The following is a 25,378-nucleotide window of genomic DNA, read 5'->3' as shown; positions in this document are numbered from 1 at the left end:
TGATCAACAAATTTGTCTTTGTGTATCTGGATGACATCCTAATTTTTTCTCGTTCACTCCAGGTACACATTCAGCACGTCAGACGAGTGCTGCAGCGGTTGCTAGAGAACCAACTGTTTGCTAAGGTGGAGAAGTGTTCCTTCCACAACCAGTCAGTTCCGTTCTTGGGCCACATCATCTCGGTGGAGGGGATCTGCATGGACCCTACGAAGGTAAAGGCCCCCACAGAACGGAACTACGACATCGGCAACCGGGAGTTGCTGGCTGTACGGCTGGCTTTGGGGGAGTGGCGCCACTGGTTGGAGAGCTCGGTGGAGCCGTTTCTGGTCTGGACCGACCACCGGAACTTGGAATATATCCAAACTGCCAAACGACTAAATTCCAGGCAGGCTCGCTGGGCACTCTTCTTTGGTCGCTTTAATTTTACCCTGTCTTACCGACCAGGCTCCAAAAACATTAAGCCTGATGCGCTCTCCCGTCAATTCACTGCCCCGGAGGATGCAACTCCACCAGACACCATTATTTCACCTGGTTGTGTGGTGGGGTCCGTCACCTGGGGCATCGAGGAGCATGTCAGGCTGGCTCAGTCGGAGGCAGAGGTGCCAGAGGGGGGCCCGGTGGGTCGGCTGTTTGTTCCGGAGTTGGTTCGGCCAGAGGTTCTGGAGTGGGGTCACGCCTCCAAACTGGTCTGTCACCCAGGAGTGAGGAGAACGTTGGCTGCCATTCGTCAGCGTTTTTGGTGGCCAGGCATGGGGGGGGAGGTTCGTGATTTTGTGGTCGCCTGCTCGGTCTGTGCCCAAAACAAGTCCTCTAGTTCTGTACCCGTTGGTTTGCTCCAACCTCTTCCTGTCCCATCTCGCCCCTGGTCTCATATTGCGCTGGACTTTGTGTGTGGTTTACCAGAGTCCAGTGGCAATACGGTTGTTCTCACTGTAGTGGACCGCTTTTCTAAGGCGGTTCACTTTATCCCTCTCCATAAACTTCCTTCTGCCAGGGAGACTGCTCGGGCGGTCGTGGACCACGTCTTTCGGATCCATGGTCTTCCGGAGGACGTGGTTTCTGACTGGGGACCCCAGTTCATCTCCCACTTCTGGAGGGAGTTCTGTCGACAGATTGGTGCTACCACTAGCCTGTCGTCAGGATTCCACCCACAGACCAATGGCCAGACCGAGCGTGCGAACCAGGACCTTGGGAGGACCCTTCGTTGTCTGGCTTCACATAATCCCTCGTCCTGGTGCCAGCAGCTTACGTGGGTTGAGTATGCGCACAATACATTGCCGGTGTCGTCTACTGGATTATCTCCTTTCTTTTGCTGTCTCGGATATCAACCCCCTCTGTTTCCTTCACAGAGTTCCGAAGCTGCGGTTCCCTCAGTTCAGGCATTTATCAGTCGATGCCGGCGTACCTGGAGGAGGGCCAGGGAAGCGCTTCTGAGAACTAGGGAACGCACCAAGAGATTGGCGGATCGTCGTCGGGCTGAGGCACCCAGATACATCTGTGGGCAAAAGGTATGGCTCTCCACCAAGAACCTGCCTCTTAAGGTGCCCTCCAAGAAGTTGGCACCGCGGTTCATTGGGCCATACCTCATTGTTAAGGTGCTCAGTCCGGTGGCGCTTCGGCTTCGGCTTCCGCATCCTCTTCGTCGAGTGCATCCAGTGTTTCATGTGTCTTGTGTCAAGCCTTTTATTCGTTCTCTATCTTCAACATCTTCCCCTAAACCCCTACCCCCTCCTCCCCTGATAGTTGAGGGTGCTCCCGCGTTTACCGTTAGGAGGATTCTTGATTCCAGGCGGCGGGGCAGGGGATACCAATACCTGGTTGATTGGGAGGGGTACGGTCCAGAGGAGAGATGTTGGGTCCCGACTCGGGACATTCTGGACCGCTCTCTTATTGAGGATTACCATCGATCTGCCCCTCACCCTGGAAAGCCTGGTGGCATTCCTGGGGTGGGGGGTCCTGTCAGGACACTGGTTTGATCATCAGGACTTCTGTTGTGTTATGTCTTAAGTGGTTAATTCCACTCACTCTGCCTTCACAGCTGCACCTCATCCTAATTAGTGTTCCAGCTCACACACACCGGTCTCTCAATTTCACATTGATTTTCTTCTATACTTATGCTTCTCTCTTTCTGTGCTTCTCTGTCAGTGTGCCTTGGCTACCATTCGTTTCACTACTGTCCTTAAAACTATTGTGCTCAAGTTGTGCCTAGTTGTCATGCCCTGTTTGTTCATTTAATCTTGTTTTTTGACTTTTTGGTGTACCCAGTTCCCGTACACAGTCCAGTTTTGGATTCCTTCCTTGGTTGCTGATTGTCAGCGTTTGTTTTGGATTATTGCTTTTGTTTTGGACTACTGTCTTTGTTTTGGACTATTGCCTGTTTTTGTTCAATAAATTTTGGCAAACTGCGAATCTGCTCTTGGGTCCCTTTTTCTCCCAGCAACCCTAACACCCGCGTAATGAAATCCATTAGATTCAATGCTGGTAATACTCAAATGCAGTTTCTTAAATATTGATAAAAAAATGCATTATTAAAAAATGCAGAAGTTTTTAATAAAAATCTGTTAAATGTGAAATTATGGAGAGGTGTCAAAATTATTTTGTTAATCTTTTTTTATTGTAAATCCCATTGAATTTGCACTTTCCCGGCATTGAGACTGATAGCCTAATTATCACTGCTTTTCCATAGGTTAATGCGCTAGACTTTGGGATTGGGTTCCTGTGAGACGCAAATCTCGCGGTTAGGGTAAAACCCCCTAATTTAAATACCCCGCATATTGATAGCTGCTCACTGATGTGTAATATTATATGCCACATACAGGAGCAGGACACACATTGCAGGAAGGGTACAACGGGGCTAAAGACACACCTTAAGAAAAACTGCACTATTCACTGTGCCTAAAGTATATTCCAAAATAATACATACAAAAAAATAATTAAAAAAATATAAAACAAAAATATGTTTGTATTGGCTATTAACGGAGAAGCTGATTTAGTGTAAAAATGATTAATTCAAGTTATTTGTTTTGTTTAAAAATCCTATAAATGTATGAGGTGGCAAGAGGGGCCTTTTACCCCACATACAAGGGAAGAGGCACCCCAGCACGGGGTAAAAGGCCCACACAGGCCCATATAATACGTAAAGGTTTAGTTCACCTAAAAATCATAATTATGTCATTAATAACTCGCCCTCATGTCGTTCCAAACCCATGAGACCTCTGTTTATCTTCGGAACACAGTTTAAAACATTTTAGATTTAGTCCGAAAGCTCTCAGTCCCTCCATTGAAACTGTGTGAACGGTCTACTGACCATGTCCAGAAAGGTAAGAAAAACATCATCAAAGAAATCAATGTGACATCAGAGGGTCAGTTGGAATTTGTTTGTAGCATCGAAAATACATTTTGGTCCAAAAATAACAAAAATTATGACTTTATTCAGCATTGTCTTTTCTTCCGGGTGTAAAATAAACCAATAAACCAATATCCCAGAGTAAGTTGGTTGGTCATCTTGCTTGGTTCTTGTGGCACTAGAACTGATTTATGACTTCCTGAGGAATTCGGCTCTCGTGTTGCGAACATCGCTTTAATTTGTCTGGTTTGACTCATTTCTGTTACATATATCCCCCTTTCGATCGGCGAGGTGTTTAGGTGAAAACATCGTCGATCGCTGGAGAAACAAAGGCAGAAGAAGCAGACAAACACAGCAAACAGCAAGACAACACCTCCATGACAGTTACTGTACTGGTGCAGGGATCAGGTTATTTAGGTACACGTGGTTAAGTTCAATTAGTCAATGTAGTTTAGCACATTGAGGATAGTTTAGATCGTTTTGGAAATTGTTGTTTTATTTTGATTCATCAATCAAATTTGTGGTTAACTTTGTTTGGTTCTTCTAGGTTGTCTTACTTTACACATTTACCGTTAGTTTTCTAGTAATTTCATTTTCAATTCAATGGATTGACCTATCATGCATGGAGCTCTCTGGCTTCCATTCAGTTTAGAGTGGCTGGCGAATATTAGGTGTTGCGAGTCAATCCTAATATCAGACCTTCGACCCTTGCAGGGTGTCTAGGCGTTTCACCTACTCAGGAAAGAGGGGAAGGAGAAGTATAGGTAAAAGAAGAACAAAACAAAAAAAAGCTGCTGTGGGTTTTCCTAGCATGGGTTACAACTACTATTGAGCTAGGATGTCAGGTGCAGCTAGTGTGTCATGAACCTTAACTTAGTGTCAGGTGTTCTATCTATTGTGAGGATGGCTGCATGTTTCTTCATGGTGGGTATGTGTAACTTTGTTACACTAAAAGTTGGATATTCTACCTGTGGGAATAATATGTTTGTTGAATGCGTTATCAGTAGATGTGTTTACCTCTGGGTGTAGGTAATGTTGTGTGTGTTAATGGTGTAGTGCATGTGTGGTCAGATCTGTTCAAGTCTGTGTGGTCTCCCCCTTTTTCAAGCATGTCACTGAAGACTGGCTCTCTGCATTCTTGGCTTGGATGAGGGCGTGTCCATGGTCTAATGAGGGTCAGTCCAGCAAGGCAGGAAGTTCTTTGGCAGACAGTCGGAGGCAGTTTGGCATGGCTGTGTGAAGCTGGGTTGCAAAACTTTGTCTCCCATGTTGCATTCTTCTTGTGATGCCTTCTGGCTGTAGCAGACTTTCTGAACTTCTGTGCTCTGGTGATTGCTGTTGCACAGACAGGGAATGTGGTTCTTGGAGTTGGAGTTCATTTGACAGTTTGTTAGTGACTGAGGTGATGTCCTTTAGTACCTCAGATTTTTCATCAACAGTTGGCCGTGAAAGACTTGTTCGTTCTGGGTCATTGTTGAACAGGTGCTTGTCATCTCTGATGTGGTGCACCAGGTGAACACCGGCCTTCCGTTCTGTCGCTGGTCACAGCGAGCATGACTCAACTTTGTGGTCATATGCATGTCAATTGTCTTGAAAGAACTCTCTCAGTTGTTTCATGACTTGTTCCGCGTCTTCTAATGGTAAGCGGTCATGTTCTTGTGCATACTCAGCACTGTGCTTGTCTGAGTGGTGCTGAGGTGGGTTTTGTTGTCGCTTACCCACACGAGTTTCTCTTGGATGAGTGAGCTGATTACCTTTGGATATCTGGTTAGGTTCCCAGATGTTCTTATCCTTTTGGTTTCTTGTGAAGCGAGGCTGGTCCCATGGATTTTTCCAGCAGTTGGGCTGAAAGCGGTCGTGGATATGGTCGTCACGTTCTCTGTGCTCTTGATGGAAGACTCTGGTGTTGTGATGCCACTGGGTGTCGTCCAGTGCAAGGCTTGAGTCTTTGTTGACAGAGTTCAAGAGTGTGGATGTTTTGTTACCTTTCTTTGAGGCCAACGTCTGCTCGTTATAGGCCTTCTGTGTTAGGTCACGCAACTGTTGGATGGTCATGGAGTTCGGACAGGCCATGACACCTAGATGGTGACTGACTCCAAGGTGCAAATTTCTTAGAAAGAGGCTTTTGAAGTTCACATCCTCTTCAAGGTCAGGCTTGTTACGTGCACCAAAGTAGGCTTGTCGGAGTTGGTTGTAATAAGCTTGTGGAGTCTCTTGACGACCTTGTTTGGTTTCCAAGGCAGTTAACAGTCCATGTTCAAACTCTGTGTCTGTAAACTCTTTAATCAGGACCTCACGAAGTCGCTGGTAGTTTGACTTAGTTTGACTGGGCTGTCGATCTAGAAAGTTTCGTACCTCGGGACTCGACATGGCTCTAAGGAGGTATAACCATTCTCTGTCAGTCACATGAGGTCTCACTTCCAGGTGAAATTCGATATCTCGCAGGTAAGCTTGGATGTCGGGGCTCTCTGTGGAGTCCGGGTTGAACCTGCTGATGTTTTCAGACAGCTTGTTGAGGTCTTTGATTGTCATCCCGTGTGCAGCTTCAAGGCCTTGGACGGGAGGTTTTCTTTCGTTGGCAGGAAAGGGTTGTGTGCCGAAGGCAGGTGAGGTTTTGGCTTGTGGCCCTTCGCTCCTAAAAGCTAAGAGCAAGCATGACTAATAGCAGAGACTAAAAAGCAGACTGAAAGCAAGGCATGACTGATAGCACAAGTTTATCTTACCAAGCATGTGGTCCGAATGTTCCTGCTCTGGCAGGGTCTAATTTTGGACATGATTCCTAAAACACGAATACAATACATGGGACAAATAAATTATTGTCAGGACAATATCAAGCAAGAAAATTCAATCACAGACATACCAAACACAATTATAAATCGTTAAGCTATGCCATAGTTATTAAAAAAACATACACAATAAGTGATTATAACATGATAGTCAAATGTGTGGGTTACACATAAATGAATATGGAGTGAAGCGATGGACTGATTCATTTATGAGTCTTTTTGAGTTCATTCTGGTCCATATATATGTACAAAAGCAGTTTTTTGCCATTCTCCTGACAAAAGACTTTTCTGTGAAGACAGAGGTTTAAAACCCTTTCCCCCTTTAGGAATTTTAGTCTGGTTCTGCTAGGCGGGGGGGGGGGGGGGGGGACTTGTGCAGTACTCTCATGGGTTTTCATGTGATGTCCAGCGTTGCATTTTAATTACGAACAACAAATTTGACAATCTCTTCTTCGAATTGAAATTGTAAATAATTGCTCTAGTGGTGTTCATGTTGAAAGCTGTTGTGTGAACAAGTTGGTTGGTCATCTTGCTTGGTTCTTGTGGCACTAGAACTGATTTATGACTTCCTGAGGAATTCGGCTCTCGTGTTTCGAACATCGCTTTGAGAGTATCTTTAATTTGTCTGGTTCGACTCATTTCTCTTACACGATGAACACATCCAATATAATACACATCCCATTTTTTTCCTCAACTGTTTACTTTCACTAAAGAAATAACTGACAGTTTTCGAGCATAATTTCCAAGGTGGATATTTTGACATATTGTGTATGTATTTGTCGGCACAAGAGCAAAAATAAGCAAATTCGATGTTCAATGTTTTGAGACGCCTTTCTCTACGTGAGCCCTGAACACCAGAACACCACGAGTACTGAATTGGGCTCTTTCACATCTTTTTGTTTGTTCAAACTGCGATTTGTATTTGTCCGTTCAGGTGCAGGAGGGATTTCGAGGAGAATTTTGCAGAAGAGAACACTGTCCAGTGTCGCTGTCCATGATAAGCGGCTCTCTCTCCGCGTGTGCACCGAACACAGCGCACAAGAACAGCTACTTTTCTTGTTCAGCTTTTCCGCGTCTTGTTATTGGATGCTCTAATGTTTAAATCGACAAGCGGCAAGGCTTAAAAACACGTGAAAAAGATAAGCTTTTGTGACGATGTGCAGCACTGGCCCGTCAACTGTCCTTAGCATATTTTTAGGCTGACCACAGCCAGTCGGTTATATAAAATATCAAAGTGAAAGTCATCATAGCTTGCTTTGTATAGACCCAGCTCCCAGCCCAACTTTGAGAATATATTAACGGCAATATTTTTTTTATCACCCGATAAGAGTCTCAGGTTAACGCAGCACGTTAACGCCGATAATGGTCCACCACTAATATTATTCTAATATGATTATTTATTTTATTGGCATATATAAGAGTTATCTGTATAAATTATAAAACACTATGACAAGGTAATGTTTAACTTATATACAGTACAGACCAAAAGTTTGGATACACCTTCTCATTCAAAGAGTTTTCTTTATTTTCATGACTTTGAAAATTGTAGAGTCACACTGAAAGCATCAAGGCCTATTTGACCAAGAAGGAGAGTGATGGGGTGCTGCGCCAGATGACCTGGCCTCCACAGTCACCGGACCTGAAACAAATCGAGATGGTTTAGGGGTGAGCTGGACCGCAGACAGAAGGCAAAAGGGCCAGCAAGTGCTAAGCATCTCTCGGGGAACTCCTTCAAGACTGTTGGAAGACCATTTCAGGTTGCTACCTCTTGAAGCTCATCAAGAGAATGCCAAGAGTGTGCAAAGCAGTAATCAAAGCAAAAGGTGGCTACTTTGAACAACCTAGAATATGACATATTTTCAGTTGTTTCAGACTTTTTTGTTATGTATATAATTCAATATATAATTCCACATGTGTTAATTCATAGTTTTGATGCCTTCAGTGTGAATCTACAATTTTCATAGTCATGAAAATAAAGAAAACTCTTTGAAAGAGGTGTGTCCAAACTTTTGGTTTGTACTGTATTATTTTTTGTTTTTAATATATTTTATATTATCTCACACATGGATCACATTTTCTATAATGTCTAAATTCTAAATCAAAATACATCTGATATGACTTAAATAATTAGCATAAAACAAACAATATAATTCACATTTACAAGGATTAAAGATTTAAATGGAAAAAAATAAAAATGATTGCACATCCATCAGTTAGGTGGCAATATGCACTTTTTCTTAGAGTCTGTTTCTATAGTGACTCGTTGCTCTGTTGAGAATGTCTTGAGTCTTAACCGGGAACATACTCTGAGTTGAATGAACTTACTCCCGGACGCGTTTTTTGAACCACATACCTCGAGTAGGCAAGGTTTGGGATTAATCAACCGAGAGTTCAGGTTTTAGTTCACGATAAGTTAACCCTGCTTTTTGGAATACACCTCAGTTCTCTCTTCACAGCAGTTCAGTCAGTGTACTATTTGAGTACATTAATTACCGGGATATTCTGACTCAGAAGGAGTGTCAGTCACGTTAAAAATGTTGACAGCTTAAGTCATTTGTGGATTAATGCTTATTGGCGACGCGAACCATTTAAAACGATTCAGTTTGATTTGTTGAATTTGTAAGGGAAGATCCAGTTACATCGAGTGATTAGTACGTGATATCACGATATCACAAACTGCTTTGTTATGAACTCTCTCACAACAAGTCAAGTCAAGTCACCTTTATTTATATAGCGCTTTAAACAAAATACATTGCGTCAAAGCAACTGAACAACATTCATTAGAAAAACAGTGTATCAATAATGCAAAATTACAGTTAAAGGTAGTTCATCATTGAATTGAACCTGGAATTGAACTACTGGTTTCGTCTGGTCAGAGGAGAACTGGCCCCACAACTAAGCCTGGTTTCTCCCAAGGTTTTTTTTCTCCATTCTGTCACTGATGGAGTTTCGGTTCCTTGCCGCTGTCGCCTCTGGCTTGCTTAATTGGGGTCACTTCATCTACATCGATATCGTTGACATGATTACAAATAAATGCATAGACACTATTTAACTGAACAGAGATGGCATCACTGAATTCAATGATGAACACACTGTTTTCCTAATGAATCTTCTTCAGTTGCTTTGATGCAATGTATTTTGTTTAAAGCACTATATAAATAAAGGTGACTTGACTTGACTTGACATAGAACGTGACCGACTGAAAGGGAACGTCTTAGTTGTAACCCTCGTTCCCTGAAGGAGGGAACTGGGACGTTACGTCCCCTTGCCACATCGCTGTTCCGCTGAACGGCCGGGTCACTGGCTCGGCTCCTCAGCGAAGACTTGAATGCGAGTAGCTCATGCTACTCCTTATATACACGCTCTGTGGGGCAGAGCTTGCGGTGCAAATTCTGCAGACCAAGGTACTCGGCATACCGTTGGCTCGTTTTGTAATCACTCTCGTGCGAGATCCCATTCGTCAGTCTCTTTCTGACGTAATGTGTACGTTCCATCCTTCAGGAAACTAAGGTTACATACATAACAGAGACGTTATCTATTTTATTTGTCCATTTGCAATATTGATAATTTATTCAATAATTTGTGTTGGATAAAAAGTGAGTAACATCAGCGACCAACTCAACATTTAAATACAGTAAATCACAGAGGAGACTGAATCTTGTTTGGATGTCACAGAGACAGATGAGACACACGTGTGTTTATCCAGTGCTGAGAGAAATGCTGTCATCCAAGGATTTGTCTAAGTACACTACTAATATAAATAAAACATTTTAAATCTTAAGTTGTAGTTTACAAACCCAATTCCAAAAAAAGTTGGACCCTTGTAAATAAAAACAGAATGCAATGATGTGGTTTCAAATTGAACTTTCAAATTGAAATATTTTATTCAGAATTAAACATAGATGACATATCAAATGTTTAAACTCAGAAAATTTATAATTCTAAGGGAAAAATAAGTTGATTTTAAATTTCATGGCATAAACACATCTCAGTCTGCAAATGTCTAGGGACTGAGGATTGTCACAGACACGCCAGGCTCCAACACCACCCAATCACATGTTCATGTTTGCCGCGGTGTCGGCCCGCTGACCCTCCAGATCAGACTACTTCATGTGGAGAAGATCCATCTGCTGGTTCTGGAGGAATCCACCACTGACGTAATACTAGGGTGCCCCTGGTTAGAGCAGCATAACCCAGTAGTCTCGTGAAAGAGCAACGAATTCCTGAAGTGGGGCGAATTCTGTTTCCAAGGCTGTCTGTGTGGATTTCCTGTTCCATCCACTCCTCTCCTAGAACCACTGCCTGTCTTGTTACGCCCCCTTCAGTGATGTCTTCTGCCCCAAAAGGGCCTCCAAGCTACCATCAACACCGACCATGGGACTGCGTCATAGATCTGCTTCCGGGTGAGCCAGTGCCAAGGGTAAGGATCTACCCCCTCTCCATCCCGGAAGAGAAAGCCATGGAGGATTACATCAAGGATGCGCTGGCGCAAGGCTACATCCATCCAGCTGCTTCCCCTGCTGCTTCAAGCTTCTTCTTTGTGGAGAAAAAGGTTGGATTCTTGCGGCCATGTATAGATTATCTCATCCGAATCTCATCCTGCAACACCTGAGAGGGTTCCAACTCTATCTGAAAGTGCTCCTTCCATAAGCCCTCAGTGCAGTTCCTTGACTATAACATCGATAGCAGTGCCATCCGGATGGATGAGGGGAAGGTGGATGCCATCCGGAACTGACCAACTCCCACTACCCTAAAAGAACTCCAACAATTCCTCGGTTTCACAAACTTCTACCGCCTCTTCATCCAGGACTACAGCTCCATCACCACTCCTCTCACCAGTCTCCTCTGAAATAAGCCCAAGTCTCTGTCCTGGACCCCGGCCGCCACGGAGGCATTCAATTCCCTGAAGAAGGCCTTCACCACTGCTCCTCTCCTGGTCCATCCCGATCCCGATCCTGATGGGCCTTTCATCATGGAAGTCGACGCTTCCACCACAGGGGTAAGGGCGGTGCTCTCCCAGCAGCAGGGGAATCCCAGCTGGCTCAATCCATGTACCTTCTTTTCCCGCAAGCTTAATCCCGCGGAGGCTAATAATGACATCGGCTACCGGGAGCTCTTAGCCATCAAGCTGGTGCTTGAGGAGTGGAGGCATTGGCTGGAGGGAGCCAAACACACCTTCCTAGTAGGTATGGACATTTTCCGCAAATATAGCATTCGAATATTTGAGCTCACAAGAAACGAATATTCAAATATTTGTTTATTTAAATTAAGTTTAATGAGATAGATGTTATTTTTCAGCACCATTTATTGTTTCCGTCATTTTTGAACAAGCTTACACACAATAAGCTTGGACATTACACATCGTGTTTTGTAGCTGAAAACCTTTAACAATGAGAGCAAACAAACAAAAGTACAGATTAAAAGCAAAAAAAAAAAAAAAAGTGAACAAAGATAAAACATAAAGCAGCCTGCAGCAATTAGGCTATTGTACAGAATGTAGCTTACAATTAACTTTGAAACTGTCAAGAAATTTGTTTTGCTTTTTTTCTATTGTTTTACATGTTCTTGTTAAGAAATACGGGCATGTAAACATGATTGGGGGACTAAGTCTGTTAACAATGAGGTTCTGATAATGTTCCAAAAAGTTTTTTTTTCTTACTTCTCATGTTTTCATCGAGAAACCTGAGATATTTGTGCCGAGGGTCTTGGGCGGACGTGAGAAGAGGAGATTTCACTGCAAGTTAGCGGTGTTTATTCGTTGCTTGAGAGATGCCGCAACAATGTTCTTGAATTCGGTCACTGCCTGAGATTCTCCACAGCATATTTGAAGTACCGTAGAAGACCGCAGTTCTTATTCATTAATTAATTATTTTTTGCTTGCATACATCTTCAAATATGCGTGGAGAATCACAGAAAGTGACCGAATTAGGTTTTATTGTGGAATTTTTTTCTTTTTTTTAATGGCAAGCAAAAATATAGCGAAATTCGAATATCATTTTTATTTATCAAATAATTAGAGCAGAATGAATATTTGAATGTTCAAGCACACCCCTACTAGTTCTCACAGACCACGAAAACCTTTAATATTTGCAAATGGAAAAGTGGCTTAACCTCAGGCAGGCACGTTGGGCTCTATTCTTCACCCGTTTTAACTTTTCAATCTCCTACCGGCCCGGATCCAAGAATGTGAAGGCAGACGACTTATGCCGTTTTTACACTCCCGAAGAAAACCTGGAGGAACCTGAAACTATACTCCCAGAAAAAGTAATTGTCAGCCCAATCACTTGGTCAGCGGAGACTCTACCCTCCTCCAATTCCTCATCCAACGCCCCGCCAGGTTGTCCACCGGGCTTGCAATACATCACCAGGACACAGCGAACTCCACTCATCCACTCGGCTCACACCTCATTAGGCACTGGCCACCCGGGGGTCAGTGAAACCATCTCACTGCTGAGGGAACGCTTCTGGTGGCCCAACATGGCATCCGACATCAGAATGTACGTGCAAGGATGTAGGGAATTCACCATCTCGAAGAGTCCCCGTCACCTACCGTCTGGCAAACTCCTCCCTCTGCCCGTTTCTAATTGTCCATGGTCACACCTAGGGGTGGATTTCATCACAGACCTACCGCCTTTGAATAACTGTACAAGCATTCTTGCAATTATTGATAGATTCTCTAAATCATGCCGTCTTATTCCTGAAGGGACTACCCACAGCCATGGAAACCACAGAGCTTATGTTCAACCACGTCTTCCGGTACTTTGGCATCCCTGAGGACATCGTTTCTGACAGAGGTCCCCAATTCATCTCCTGAGTCTGGAAGGCCTTTCACTCCCTCCTAGGTGTGGCCGTCAGTCTGTCATCGGGATACCACCCTCAGTCGAACGGGCAGATGGAGAGGAAATTTGAAAAGATTGGTCGCTTCCTCCGTATCTTCTGCCTTGGCCACCAGGACTCTTGGAACCAGTTCCTGGGTTGGGCCGAGTATGCATAGAACTCCCTGCGCCAACCTTCAACCGGACTCACTCCGTGGACCCTCTGACGTACCAGTTGAATACTGGTTCCGAGAGAGCGAGAGGGTCTGGGACGCAGCCCACCATCAGCTACAATGGGCCCTATGTACATGCAGGATGACAGCCGACCTTCACCGCTCTGAAGCCCCAACTTACCAACCAGGACAGAAGGTCTGGCTGTCAACCCGAGACATCCGCCTGCATCTACCATGCCACAAACTGAGTCCCAGATTCACTGGCCCATTCACTATCGCAGAGCAGATCAACCAAGTCACTTATAAGCTATACCTCCCTCCTGAGTATCGGATCCACCCCACTTTTCATGTATCACTCCTCAAACCTCACCATCCTTCTGTCTCCCTCTCCACAGAGCCTGGCATAGCCGCAGCCACAGCCGCAGCTGAAGCCTCCCTTCCACTCATCCTGGATGATGGTGCTGCCTACGAGATTCATGAGATCTTGGATTCCTGACACCGTGGTAGACAACTTGAGTATCTAGTGGACTGGGAAGGTTATGGTCCAGAGGAACGCTCATGGGTCTCACCCAACGACATCCTGGATCTGAACCTGCTAGACACCTTCCACGCCAATCTCCACGGGGAAGAGGAAGGCCACCACATCGTCTGGGTCAATACCTACCTGCTAACTCAAAAGGACTAACCATATACTTGACTTACCTCTCTACAGCGATCTCCAGTGTCCTCCTGTTCCCATCATGTGTGTGTGAGTCTTCTGCCTCCATTGTCTCTAACTACTACCCTCCGGATCATCTCACCTCTCAAGACACCAGCACTGTATTCACTGTATTCTCTATAATAAACGTTGTTCTCTGTCATTCTCAGTCTGCGGTCCCTGACTATCGTAACAAGGAGACAAGTTGCTCAGGTTTAGGAATGGGAATGTTGTACCATTCTTGTCTAATACAGGCCTCTAGATGATCAACTCTGTTAGGTCTTCTTTGTCGCATCTTCCTCTTTATGATGCGCCAAATATTTTCTATGGGTGAAAGATCTGGACAGTGGGCTGGCCAATTCAGTACCCGGAGCCTTCTTCTACACATCCATGAAGTTGTAATTGATGCAGTATGTGGTCTGGCATTGTGTTGGAAAATGCAAGGTCTTCCCTGAATGAGACGGCATCTGGATGGGAGCATATGTTGTTCTAGAACTTGGATATACCTTTCAGCATTGATGGTGCCTTTCCAGATGTGTAAGCTGCCTATGCCACATGCACTCACACTGAGCCTGGGCCCGGAGAAAATTTTCTGCCGCTGCATTGGGAAATTGGTGATCCTCTGCCCATCTTGACTTCTGAGAGACACTGCCACTCTGAGAAGCTCTTTTTATACCCAATCATGTTGCCAATTGACCTAATAAGTTTCAAATTGGTCCTCCAGCTGTTCCTTATATGTACATTTACAGGTGCGAGGCGCTGGCGCCGATACAGGATGGCTGCCTCCGTGACGAGCTCTGCATATGTTTTTGTTAGTTTGTCCTGTCTTTAGTTATATTCCTGCCATCAGTTTCACCAGGGAAGAACTGCTGAACATTCGGCAGAACGCACCACAAGATGTTTTTCCGGATTTCAATTATTCAGATGTTTTAGTGAACGTTGTTATCGGAGGAGCGGCGGCGCTGATCAAGCGCTTCAGGACGCGCAGACGGGGGAAGCGAGCGGGATCGCTCGTCAGACTCAGGAAGCGCGGTTTAGAACGCCGTTGCCTAGCATCCATCTGGCAAATCTCCGCTCTCTACCTAACAAAACGGACGAACTGCTTCTGCTCTCTCGGACAAATAAGGATTTCACACACTCTGCTGCTCTGTGTTTCACGGAAACCTGGCTGAATGACACCATACCGGACAGCGCGCTCCATCTGCCGGACTTTCAGCTGTTTAGAGCAGATCGCGAATCAGAATCTACTGGGAAATCGCGCGGCGGCGGGACATGCTTTTACATCAATGAACGGTGGTGTACAGATGTAACTGTGTTAAAGAAGACGTGCTGCTCAAATCTCGAAACACTCTTCATTAACTGCAAGCCGTTCTATTCGCCGCGGGAGTTTCACTCATTCATTCTGGTCAGTGTTTACATCCCTCCGCAAGCGCATGTGAGCTCAGCTTTACAGAAACTCGCTGATCAGATCACAGACACAGAACAACATCACCCGGACTCTGTTTTAATCATTCTCGGGGACTTTAATAAAGCCAATCTGTCCCGTGAACTGCCAAAATACAGACAGCATGTTACTTGTCCCACAAGAGACAGTAATATATTGGATCACTGTTACACCACAATAAAGGATGCATTTCACTCTGTTCCACGAGCAGCTTTGGGACGTTCTGATCACCTTCTGGTTCATCTTATACCGTCCTACAGGCAGAAACTAAAATCAGCTAAACCTGTATCAAGGACTGTAAAAAGATGGACTAATGAAGCAGAGCAGGATTTACAATCTTGTTTTGACCTCACTGATTGGAGTGTCTTTGAAGCTGCTACCATCGATCTGGATGAACTCACAGAGACCGTAACATCATATATCAGTTTCTGTGAGGATATGTGTATTCCTACAAAGACTCAACTAATTTACAATAATGACAAACCGTGGTTCACTGCAAAACTCAGACAGCTCCGTCAGGCCAAAGAAGATGCTTACGTGAAGGGGGACAATGTCTTGTATAAACAGGCTAAATACACACTGGAAAAAGAGATCAAAATGGCAAAGAGGAATTATTCTGAAAAAATAAGGACTCAGTTCACTTCCAACGACTCCGCATCAGTGTGGAAAAGTCTAAAGAAGATCACCAATTACAAGACACCACCCCCCGGCACTGTGGAGAATCAACGACTGGCAGACGATCTGAACGAGTTTTACTGCAGGTTTGAAAGAACACCCATCACCTGCCCTGAACGCCTCCCCACACAACCATTCACACCCTTCACAACTCCTGCAACCAGACCCAAATGCCTCTCCAAACAACCGTTCACACCATTAACAGCTCCTGCAACCCATCCTGAACACCTCTCCAATCAAGCACTCTCACCATTCACACCTCCTGCATCCCCCCTCTCAGGTGGGGCACCTGCAATTCAGATCAGCGAGGATGCGGTGCGCCAGGTCTTCCGGAAGCAGAAAAGGAAAAAAGCACCAGGCCCAGATTGTGTTACACCAGCCTGTCTGAAATCCTGTGCTGACCAGCTGGCCCCCATCTTCACACAGATCTTCAACAGATCGCTGGAGCTGTGCGAAGTCCCTTCATGCTTCAAACGTTCCACCATCATCCCCATCCCTAAGAAACCCAAAATTACAGGACTAAATGACTACAAGCCTGTGGCTCTAACGTCTGTAGTCATGAAGTCATTTGAAAAACTGGTGCTGGCCCACCTGAAGGACATCACTGGGCCCTTGCTGGATCCTCTTCAGTTTGCCTACAGAGGAAACAGGTCTGTGGACGATGCAGTAAACATTGGACTGCATTATGTTCTGCAACACCTAGACAGACCAGGGACTTATGTGAGGATCCTGTTTGTGGACTTCAGCTCGGCCTTCAACACGATCATCCCAAACCTTCTCCTGCCCAAACTAAATCAGCTCTCCGTGCCCACCTCCATCTGTCAGTGGATCAACAGCTTCCTGACAGACAGGCAGCAGCTAGTGAGGCTGGGAAAATACACATCCAGCACCCGTACAATCAGCACCGGAGCTCCCCAGGGCTGTGTTCTCTCCCCACTGCTCTTCTCCCTGTACACCAACGATTGCACATCTAAGGACCCCTATGTCAAGCTCCTGAAGTTTGCAAACGACACCACACTCATCGGCCTCATTCAGGACGGTGACGAGTCTGCTTACAGACAGGAGGTAAAAGAGCTGGCTGTCTGGTGCACTCTCAACAACCTGGAGCTTAACACCCTCAAAACAGTGGAGATGATCGTGGACTTCAGGAGAAACCCCCCTGCACTCCCCCCACTCACCATCATGAACAGCACTGTGACTGCAGTGGAGTCATTCAGGTTCCTGGGAACCACCATCTCTCGGGACATTCACATTGACTCCATTGTGAAAAAGACCCAGCAAAGGTTGTACTTCCTCCGCCAGCTGAGGAAGTTAACCTGCCACAGGAGCTGCTGAAACAGTTCTACTCCACCATCATTGAATCCATCCTCTGCACTTCAGTAACTGTCTGGTTCAGCTCAGCTTCTAAATCTGACCTCAGAAGACTACAGAGAGTAGTCCGGACTGCTGAGTGAATCATCGGTTCAACTCTCCCATCTATTCAAGAACTGTACTTATCCAGAGTGAGAAAAAGGGCTGTCAAAATCACTCTGGACCCCTCACATCCAGCACACTCCCTCTTTGATCTGTTGCCATCTGGTCGACGCTACAGAGCACTGAGCACTAGAACGACCAGACACAGGACCAGTTTCTTCCCTGAGGCAATCCATCTTATGAACAGCTGATAATAACTGCGAACACACTACACTTTATATTTATATACACATACACTTTATTTATCTAACACACATACTTAGTATACACTTAAATTTTGCACACAATATATATGTACATACATAACTGCATTTTGTAATATACCTGCCTACAATTGTCATTTGTATATTGTCATTCACTGTCTACTTATTTGTATTTTTTATTCTTTTATTATGTGTTTTATGTTCAGTCGCTGTCATTCCGTTGTACTGCGGAGCTTCTGTCACGAAAACAAATTCCTCGTATGTGTAAACATACCTGGCAATAAAGCTCCTTCTGATTCAGATTCTGATTCTGATTAACTTTTCCGGCCTCTTGTTGCTACCTGTCCCAACTTGTTTGGAATGTGTAGCTCTCATGAAATCCAAAATGAGCCAATATTTGGCATGACATTTCAAAATGTCTCACTTTCAACAATTCATATGTTATCTATATTCTATTGTGAATAAAATGTAAGTTTATGAGATTTGTAAATTATTCCATTCCTTTTTTATTCACAATTTGTACAGTGTCCCAACATTTTTGGAATCGGGTTTGTTTTTTAATTAGTGTAATTTTAAACAATTATTACAGCACTTCTCTTATTCTTGATTCCTGTGCATTTGCTGCAGATATTTTGTGGTGGACCAGGACCTGCAAGGAAACGGGAAAAAAAGGGAAAACCTGAAACAAAAGGGATAAAGTAAGATAATTTTGTTACTTCTAATGCAGCGATCAGATGGCATTATGCTGTTAAAAATATTTGCTTTTGTATTGCGTTTGTGTATTTTTGTAAGATCTGAATGTCTGCAGACTGGTGTGTGTTGTGAGGATGGAGAAGTCCCACAGCAGCATCCTGGAAATGGTCCAGTGACACAGATGAGACACTCCATCACTCCACCTGCCCTAACTGTCTCATCCAGCAGGAACATCTAGAGAAAGACCAAAAGACACTGAGGATTTGATTTTGGTAAAGTTTGTTTTGCTGGTTTCTGTTTATACAATGAAGTTTGACTTTCAGAAGATTCAAAAGCATCATCATCAAAAAGTTTAATGGAGTTTGTCCAAAGTGATTTACAGTGCTCTTATTACAGGGGCCTACAATGCCCTGATCAACCTGGAGAAAAGAGCCTTGCTCAGGGACATACTGGTGGTTTTAAACCAGCAACCTTCTGCACACCAGTTCAGTGGTTTAGCTCACTACACAAGTAATAAATCTACAAAAAAAAATGCATGTACTTGTAAACTCTCTGTAAATGTTTCACAGGTAGTCGTGCTCATGGAAAGCATGCACATGATTGTTTGGAGCAGACACAGCAGCAGTCAGATTGTCCCACACATGTTCTTCTGCTCTTGCTTCAAGGTTGTGTGATTCAGAGAGCCGTCATCATGGTCTTCCTCATCCTGTTGCTCAACGACATCCCCTTTTGAGAAAAGCGCAGCAGCAGAATTGGCACAGGTGTGTTGAGATGATAGTAGGATGTTGGTTTCACCATCTGTAAATACATGATTGTTAGAACAATAAGTTTGAATGAAGCTTTGTTTCATGTGCCATATGACTTGTATATGTTTTTATTTATTGTGAAGCTAACTTTTATACATTATTTCAATCATTTATTTATGTTTCTTGTTGTCAGTAAATAAATATAAATATTTTATTAATTCATGTATTCATTGCTTGATTGAAAATGTATGTATTCACATCGACTGCATTTGTTCAACTAGTGTATATTCATGTGCAGCTATGTCACGTCAAAAAAAATGTCATTCTTTTACTAAAATGTAATTTTAAGAACTTTTTTATTGGTTGGAATTTATTATTATTATTTCATATAAGTGTTGGCATGGCCAAAAAATGCAGTTCATTATGGGTAATCTTAACTTTTAAGTAGTAAAACTTACATTTATATAAATAAAATCAACAGTCCTCTCCAAAGGCGAGATCTTCTATCAGGTAATCGATGTGTCATTTGTGCAGATATTGCCAAGTCGCTGCGGGAAACTGTACTAGACTGTTGAGTTAGTGATGCTATGAGGTGTTAGTGCACCTGACCCTCTTTTTTATTATTATTGCTGAACTTATAATTACAGAAAAGATCAGGGTAAGATGGTTGTATCTAACAATGAATAATCATAAAACAGTAAATAAAAATGTCATGTGTTCATAGTATGAGATAATATACATAGAAAACAGCACAGTGACAAGGTTAAATATCTTTGAATAATTAAATTAAATTAAATTAAATTAAATGTATGCATTTAGCAGACGCTTTTATCCAAAAGCGACTTACAGTGCATTCAGGCTATGTTTTTTTTTAAGCCCGAGGGATGAAACAAAAGCGTTTAATTCAATTTAAATTCATCAAGAAAAAGAAGAAAACAAAGGAGATTCAAGCCACTTGTTTTGTTGATTAAACAGTTTGCACAAAATAAATGACCAAATTTTCAAGAGATAACGATTTTGGGTTTTTGTAATAAAAAAATGCTTTAAGGATAAAACTTGATCAAATTAGTGGAGTTAAAAATATAAAAAATAAATTAACAGTATTGGCTATACTACAATCACAGCAGCTGTATCTTCAACAAGACCACAACATGGGCAAGTTTAGTCACTATCAAGATACTTACAAATTTAAATCAATCTTACAAAAGATTAATTAAACCTATCACTCATATCTTTTATTTTTTTGCGCTTGTTTTAACTTTGTAGGTCACATGATCAACATAGTGGATGATGATATCCAAATATTATTCATACTTCATACATAAGCATTCAGGCCATAGAGTATGTACTCTTTTAGCGCTCGTTAAGTTAGTACATACTGAAATTAAGTGCCTACTACTGATCTATAATAGGGAATCATATATAGATCAGTGGTGCCTACTTGGAGGGTATGCGGTTTCAAAGGCAGCCAAGCGTGATTTCACCAAGTGTTCCTGGATCAACATATCAACATCCTTGTTGATCCTGGAACAACATTCCAATCAACCAATCAGAATAGAGATACAACTTTTCAGAAAATATCTGTTTTAGGCTTACAACCAGAGTTAGGTGCTTCTACACTCTTGTTAACCAGCTATCCTTACCCACTGATTTTGGGAATACATTACGGGTAGGGTTAGGTTTAGGGGTAGAGATTGGGTTAAGACTATATTTTTGGACAATAATGTTGATCCAGGATTATCAGAAGATGTTGATCCAGGAACATGTCTTACTTGGAAAAATCACGGCGACCTTCAAACGCATCCTGACATTTCATTTTGACATCTCCCGTGGTTCTGTATGATTTGGACAACTTCAAGTTGCACCTCTCTCTTGCAGTCTGCAGACAGACCCTTCTTTCGAAACCCGCAATGCGAGCACCGCCCCAAATGCACAAAAAGCCCCCAAATGAGACCCTCCCTATAGCTGTGCCCCACATTAGACTCTTCACACAGGACGTAGCAAGCGGCGGAACCGGCGCAACAGTCCCGTATTAACGTTACCACAAAAGCCCAAATGACGGCACACTTCAGCTTTGTATACTGAAACAGGAACTGGGAAAATTATTTCATCCTTCATTACTACCAATGATATTAACGATAACATTAGTGGCGTGTTCTAATGCTAGTATTTCCTGTCACTCAGGATTTGTTCAGAGATGAAAACTGCCATCTAGCGGTTGGGAAATAAACTCAAAATGAAACAATTGCCTTGAATCTTGTATGATCTTTTTTTTATTATTGTTTACATTTTTTTATGGGCATGAATGTTTTAGAATGGTATTTATTTGGCTCCCCCTCATCGTGTACAGGTGTCTCTGCTATGATGTGTTCAAAGTGCCTCTGAAAAGGTGTGGGTCCCATGTCATGCTAACAATTAATAACAATAATGTTAAAAGTTTATATGTTAATTTTTAAATATCTTCTCTTATGTTGAGTAGGTATTTTAAGTCAATAATTGACAATTGAAATTATTTTATTTATAATATTTTTCATAACTGGTTATTATTATTCTCTCCATTTTTGCTGATAGTTCCATAAAAAATAAAAAAAAAGAACTTTTAAAAAATTTAAAAATACCCACCTCTACATCCTCATCTGTAATGTCTGTCATATCTACAGAAATGCCTGTGTTCAACATCTTATTCTGGAGATTGCGGAAATGCTTCCCCACATTATTGCCACTCTGGGAGCTTGAAAAGTCCACTGTCATGCTTATTAGGATCTTCCATCTCTTACAATGTATAGTAGCTGCAGATGTCAACAAGCCAAAAGCATGCATGGACAGCCAGTAGTTTTAGGGGGAACTGCAAAAACAGAAATGTTAGCAAATATACTTCTCCAGAAATACATTTTCAAATATTGTATTGTACATATGTTTAGTAAGTTAAATCAAGAATTAAAAAAGTAATCAAAACATTGCAAACCATAAGGAAAAATCCAGGATTGTTAATCAGTAGAAAAGAGTATATTTTGCATGCTGATCCTCAGCACCAACTCAACATTGTTTGAGAACGTACTGTTAAAATACTATTAGCATAAACCAGCAATTTACCAAAACGTTCATGCAGCATTTTCAGCAGGGATTGTATGACATAACATTAACAGTGATCAGCAAATTAATATTTATTCTACTCATAGAAAACACTATAAATGGTTTTTATGGACTGAATTTTTCATTGAAGTGCTGAAGTTGAAGTCAAGCTTTTTACTCGGTTATATTTGGTGAGTTGTGATCAGGTATAATGAGAAAATGTTGCATGAGGAAGAGGCAAAGTATATATGATGTGTGATCTATTGCTTAAGAAAATGTATAAAATTAAGCAGGTGTATTAATGCAGCTGGCCCAGAGATATTTTGTAGAAACTATAGGCAACAGCATGAAGTAGAACGAGGGTCCCATGATCATTACTGGTCTCCTCTGGGATATTTTTCCAAACAATCGAAAGTAATCAGTTTGGAATGATTCCAAATAGTAGTTCACAGAAGAGGGGGTGTGATCACAAGTTTAAATACTTATGGCAAGCCTATAATTCAAGTCCTTCTAGTAACAATTATGATTAGAGAGCTCTATAATTCATTTCTTACTAGTAACAATTATGATTAGAGAGCTCTGCAATTGCATTTGTGAGTTCTCTAATTCAATTATTACTATTAACAATTATTATTATAGAGCTCTCCAATTAATTTCTTACTAGTAAGAATTTCATTTAGAGAGTTCTACAAATGAGTTCTACAAATGTCTCTATTGACATTCAGTTTTAATTACAGAGCTCTACAACTGAATTCTTACTAGTAAGAATTCCTATTAGAGTGCTCTCTAATTCAGTTTTCACTAGTAACAATTATGATTGTAGGGCTCTCTAATTCAATTCTTACTAGTAAAAATGCAATTTCGGAGCTCTCTTATTTAATTGTTACTAGTAAAAAAAAAATAATAATAATAAAAAAAGAGATAACTATAATTGCAGAGCTCTTTAATTGAATTAGAGGGCTTTGCAATTGCATTTTTTTCTAGTAACAACTTAATTAGAGAGCTCTGCAATTGGGATTTGTTACCATTAATAAGTAGATTAGAGAGCTCTACAACTGGAATTCTTACTAGTAAAAACTGAATTAGAGAGCTCTCTAATGGAATTAAAGAGCTCTCTATTTCAATTGTTACTAGTAATAATGACATTAAATAGCTCTCTGATAGTAATTCTTACTAGTAAGAATTGAATTGAACAGCTCTCTAGTTCAATTGTTACCAGAAATAATGTATTTGCAGATATTTGTAATTTGATTAGACAGCTCTCTAATTTAATTTCATACTAGTAAGAACTGAATTAGAGAGCTCTATAATCATAATTTTACTTGTAAATACTGAATTACAGAGTTCTCTTATTCAGTTCTTAATAGTAAGAATGCAATTGTAGAGCTCTCTAATTCAATCACAGAGCTCTGTAATTGAATTGTTACTAGCAATAATTGTATTAGAGAGCTCTGCCGCTGTCGCCTCTGGCTTGCTTAGTTGGGGTCACTTCATTTACAGCGATATCGTTGACTTGATTGCAAATTAATGCACATACACTATTTAAACTGAACTGAGATGACATCACTGAATTCAATGATGAACTGCCTTAAACTGTCATTTTGCATTATTGACACACTGTTTTCCTTATGAACGTTGTTCAGTTGCTTTGACGCAATGTATTTTGTTTAGAGCGCTATATAAATAAAGGTGACATGACTTGACCTGACTCTGTAGATGTGTAGTACCTGTAGAGTTCTGACATTACATTCATATTATTAAAAATGTAATTGTAGAGCTCTACAATAATGATTCTTACTAGTAAGAATTGCATTGTAGAGCTCTTTATTCAGCGCAACCTCATTATGAAAACTGCGTCTCATGCATATTCATTAAACAGGTAACTGTCTGTCCCCCCTGCTGGGCAGTGTGTCGATAATGCCGTTGTGTCACCATAGGTATACCTAGCAAAACTAAACATTGGACTCATGTTTAATACTTTTAACATCCAAGTTAGTTCTGGCTGCAGATAAAGTTTTAATAGTTGGTGATTTTAATATCCATGTCGATAATGAAAAAGATGCATTGGGATCAGCATTTATAGACATTCTGAACTCTATTGGTCTTAGACAGCATGTTTCAGGACCTACTCATTGTCGAAATCATACTCTAGATTTAATACTGTCACATGGAATTGATGTTGATAGTGTTGAAATTATTCAGCCAAGTGATGATATCTCAGCTCATTATTTAGTTCTGTGCAAACTTCATATAGCCAAAATTGTAAATTCTACTTCTTGTTACAAGTATCGAAGAACCATCACTTCTACCACAAAAGACTGCTTTTTAAGTTATCTTTCTGATGTATCCAAATTCCTTAGCATATCCAAAACCTCAGAACAACTTGATGATGTAACAGAAACTATGGACTCTCTCTTTTCTAGCACTTTAAATACAGTTGCTCCTTTACGCTTAAGGAAGGTTAAGGAAAACAGTTTGACACCATGGTATAATGAGCATACTCGCACCCTAAAGAGAGCAGCCCGAAAAATGGAGCACAGCTGGAGGAAAACAAAACTAGAGGTATTTCGTATTGCTTGGCGGGAAAGTAGCATATCCTACAGAAAAGCATAAAAACTGCTAGATCTGATAACTTTTCTTCTCTTTTAGAAGAAAACAAACATAACCCCAGGTATTTATTCAATACAGTGGCTAAATTAACGAAAAATAAAGCCTCAACAAGTGTTGACATTTCCCAACACCACAACAGTAATGACTTTATGAACTACTTTACTTCTAAAATCAATACTATTAGAGATAAAATTGCAACCATTCAGCCGTCAGCTACAGTATCACATCAGACAGTGCACTATAGACCCCCTGAGGAACAGTTCAACTCATTCTCTACTATAGGAGAGGAAGAATTGTATAAACTTGTTAAATCATCTAAACCAACAACTTGTATGTTAGACCCTATACCATCTAAGCTCCTAAAAGAGGTGCTTCCAGAAGTCATAGGTCCTCTTCTGACTATTATTAATTCCTCATTGTCATTAGGATATGTCCCCAAAACCTTCAAACTGGCTGTTATTAAGCCTCTCATAAAAAAAAAACACAACTTGACCCCAAAGAACTTGTTAATTATAGATCTCGAATCTCCCTTTTCTGTCCAAGATACTAGAAAAGGTGGTATCCTCACAATTATATTCCTTCTTAGAAAAAAATTATATATGTGAGGATTTCCAGTCAGGATTTAGACCGTATAATAATACTGAG

General features: G+C 41.8%; 1 long non-coding RNA gene across 1 annotated transcript; it reads left to right on the top strand.

Moving 5' to 3' along the window:
* Positions 1–18,411: 18,411 nt before the first annotated feature.
* On the top strand, positions 18,412–19,331 carry LOC127948513 (uncharacterized). Its single transcript, XR_008152096.1, has 3 exons — positions 18,412–18,577; positions 18,702–18,789; positions 18,971–19,331. It is a non-coding gene; the product is annotated as an uncharacterized LOC127948513 (long non-coding RNA).
* The last annotated feature ends 6,047 nt before the right edge of the window (positions 19,332–25,378 follow it).

This window comes from Carassius gibelio, chromosome B1, assembly GCF_023724105.1.
Source record: "Carassius gibelio isolate Cgi1373 ecotype wild population from Czech Republic chromosome B1, carGib1.2-hapl.c, whole genome shotgun sequence".
Classification (NCBI taxonomy): domain Eukaryota; kingdom Metazoa; phylum Chordata; class Actinopteri; order Cypriniformes; family Cyprinidae; genus Carassius; species Carassius gibelio.
The sequence above is the reverse complement of the archived record's forward strand: the minus strand, read 5'-3'. Positions and strand labels throughout refer to the sequence as shown.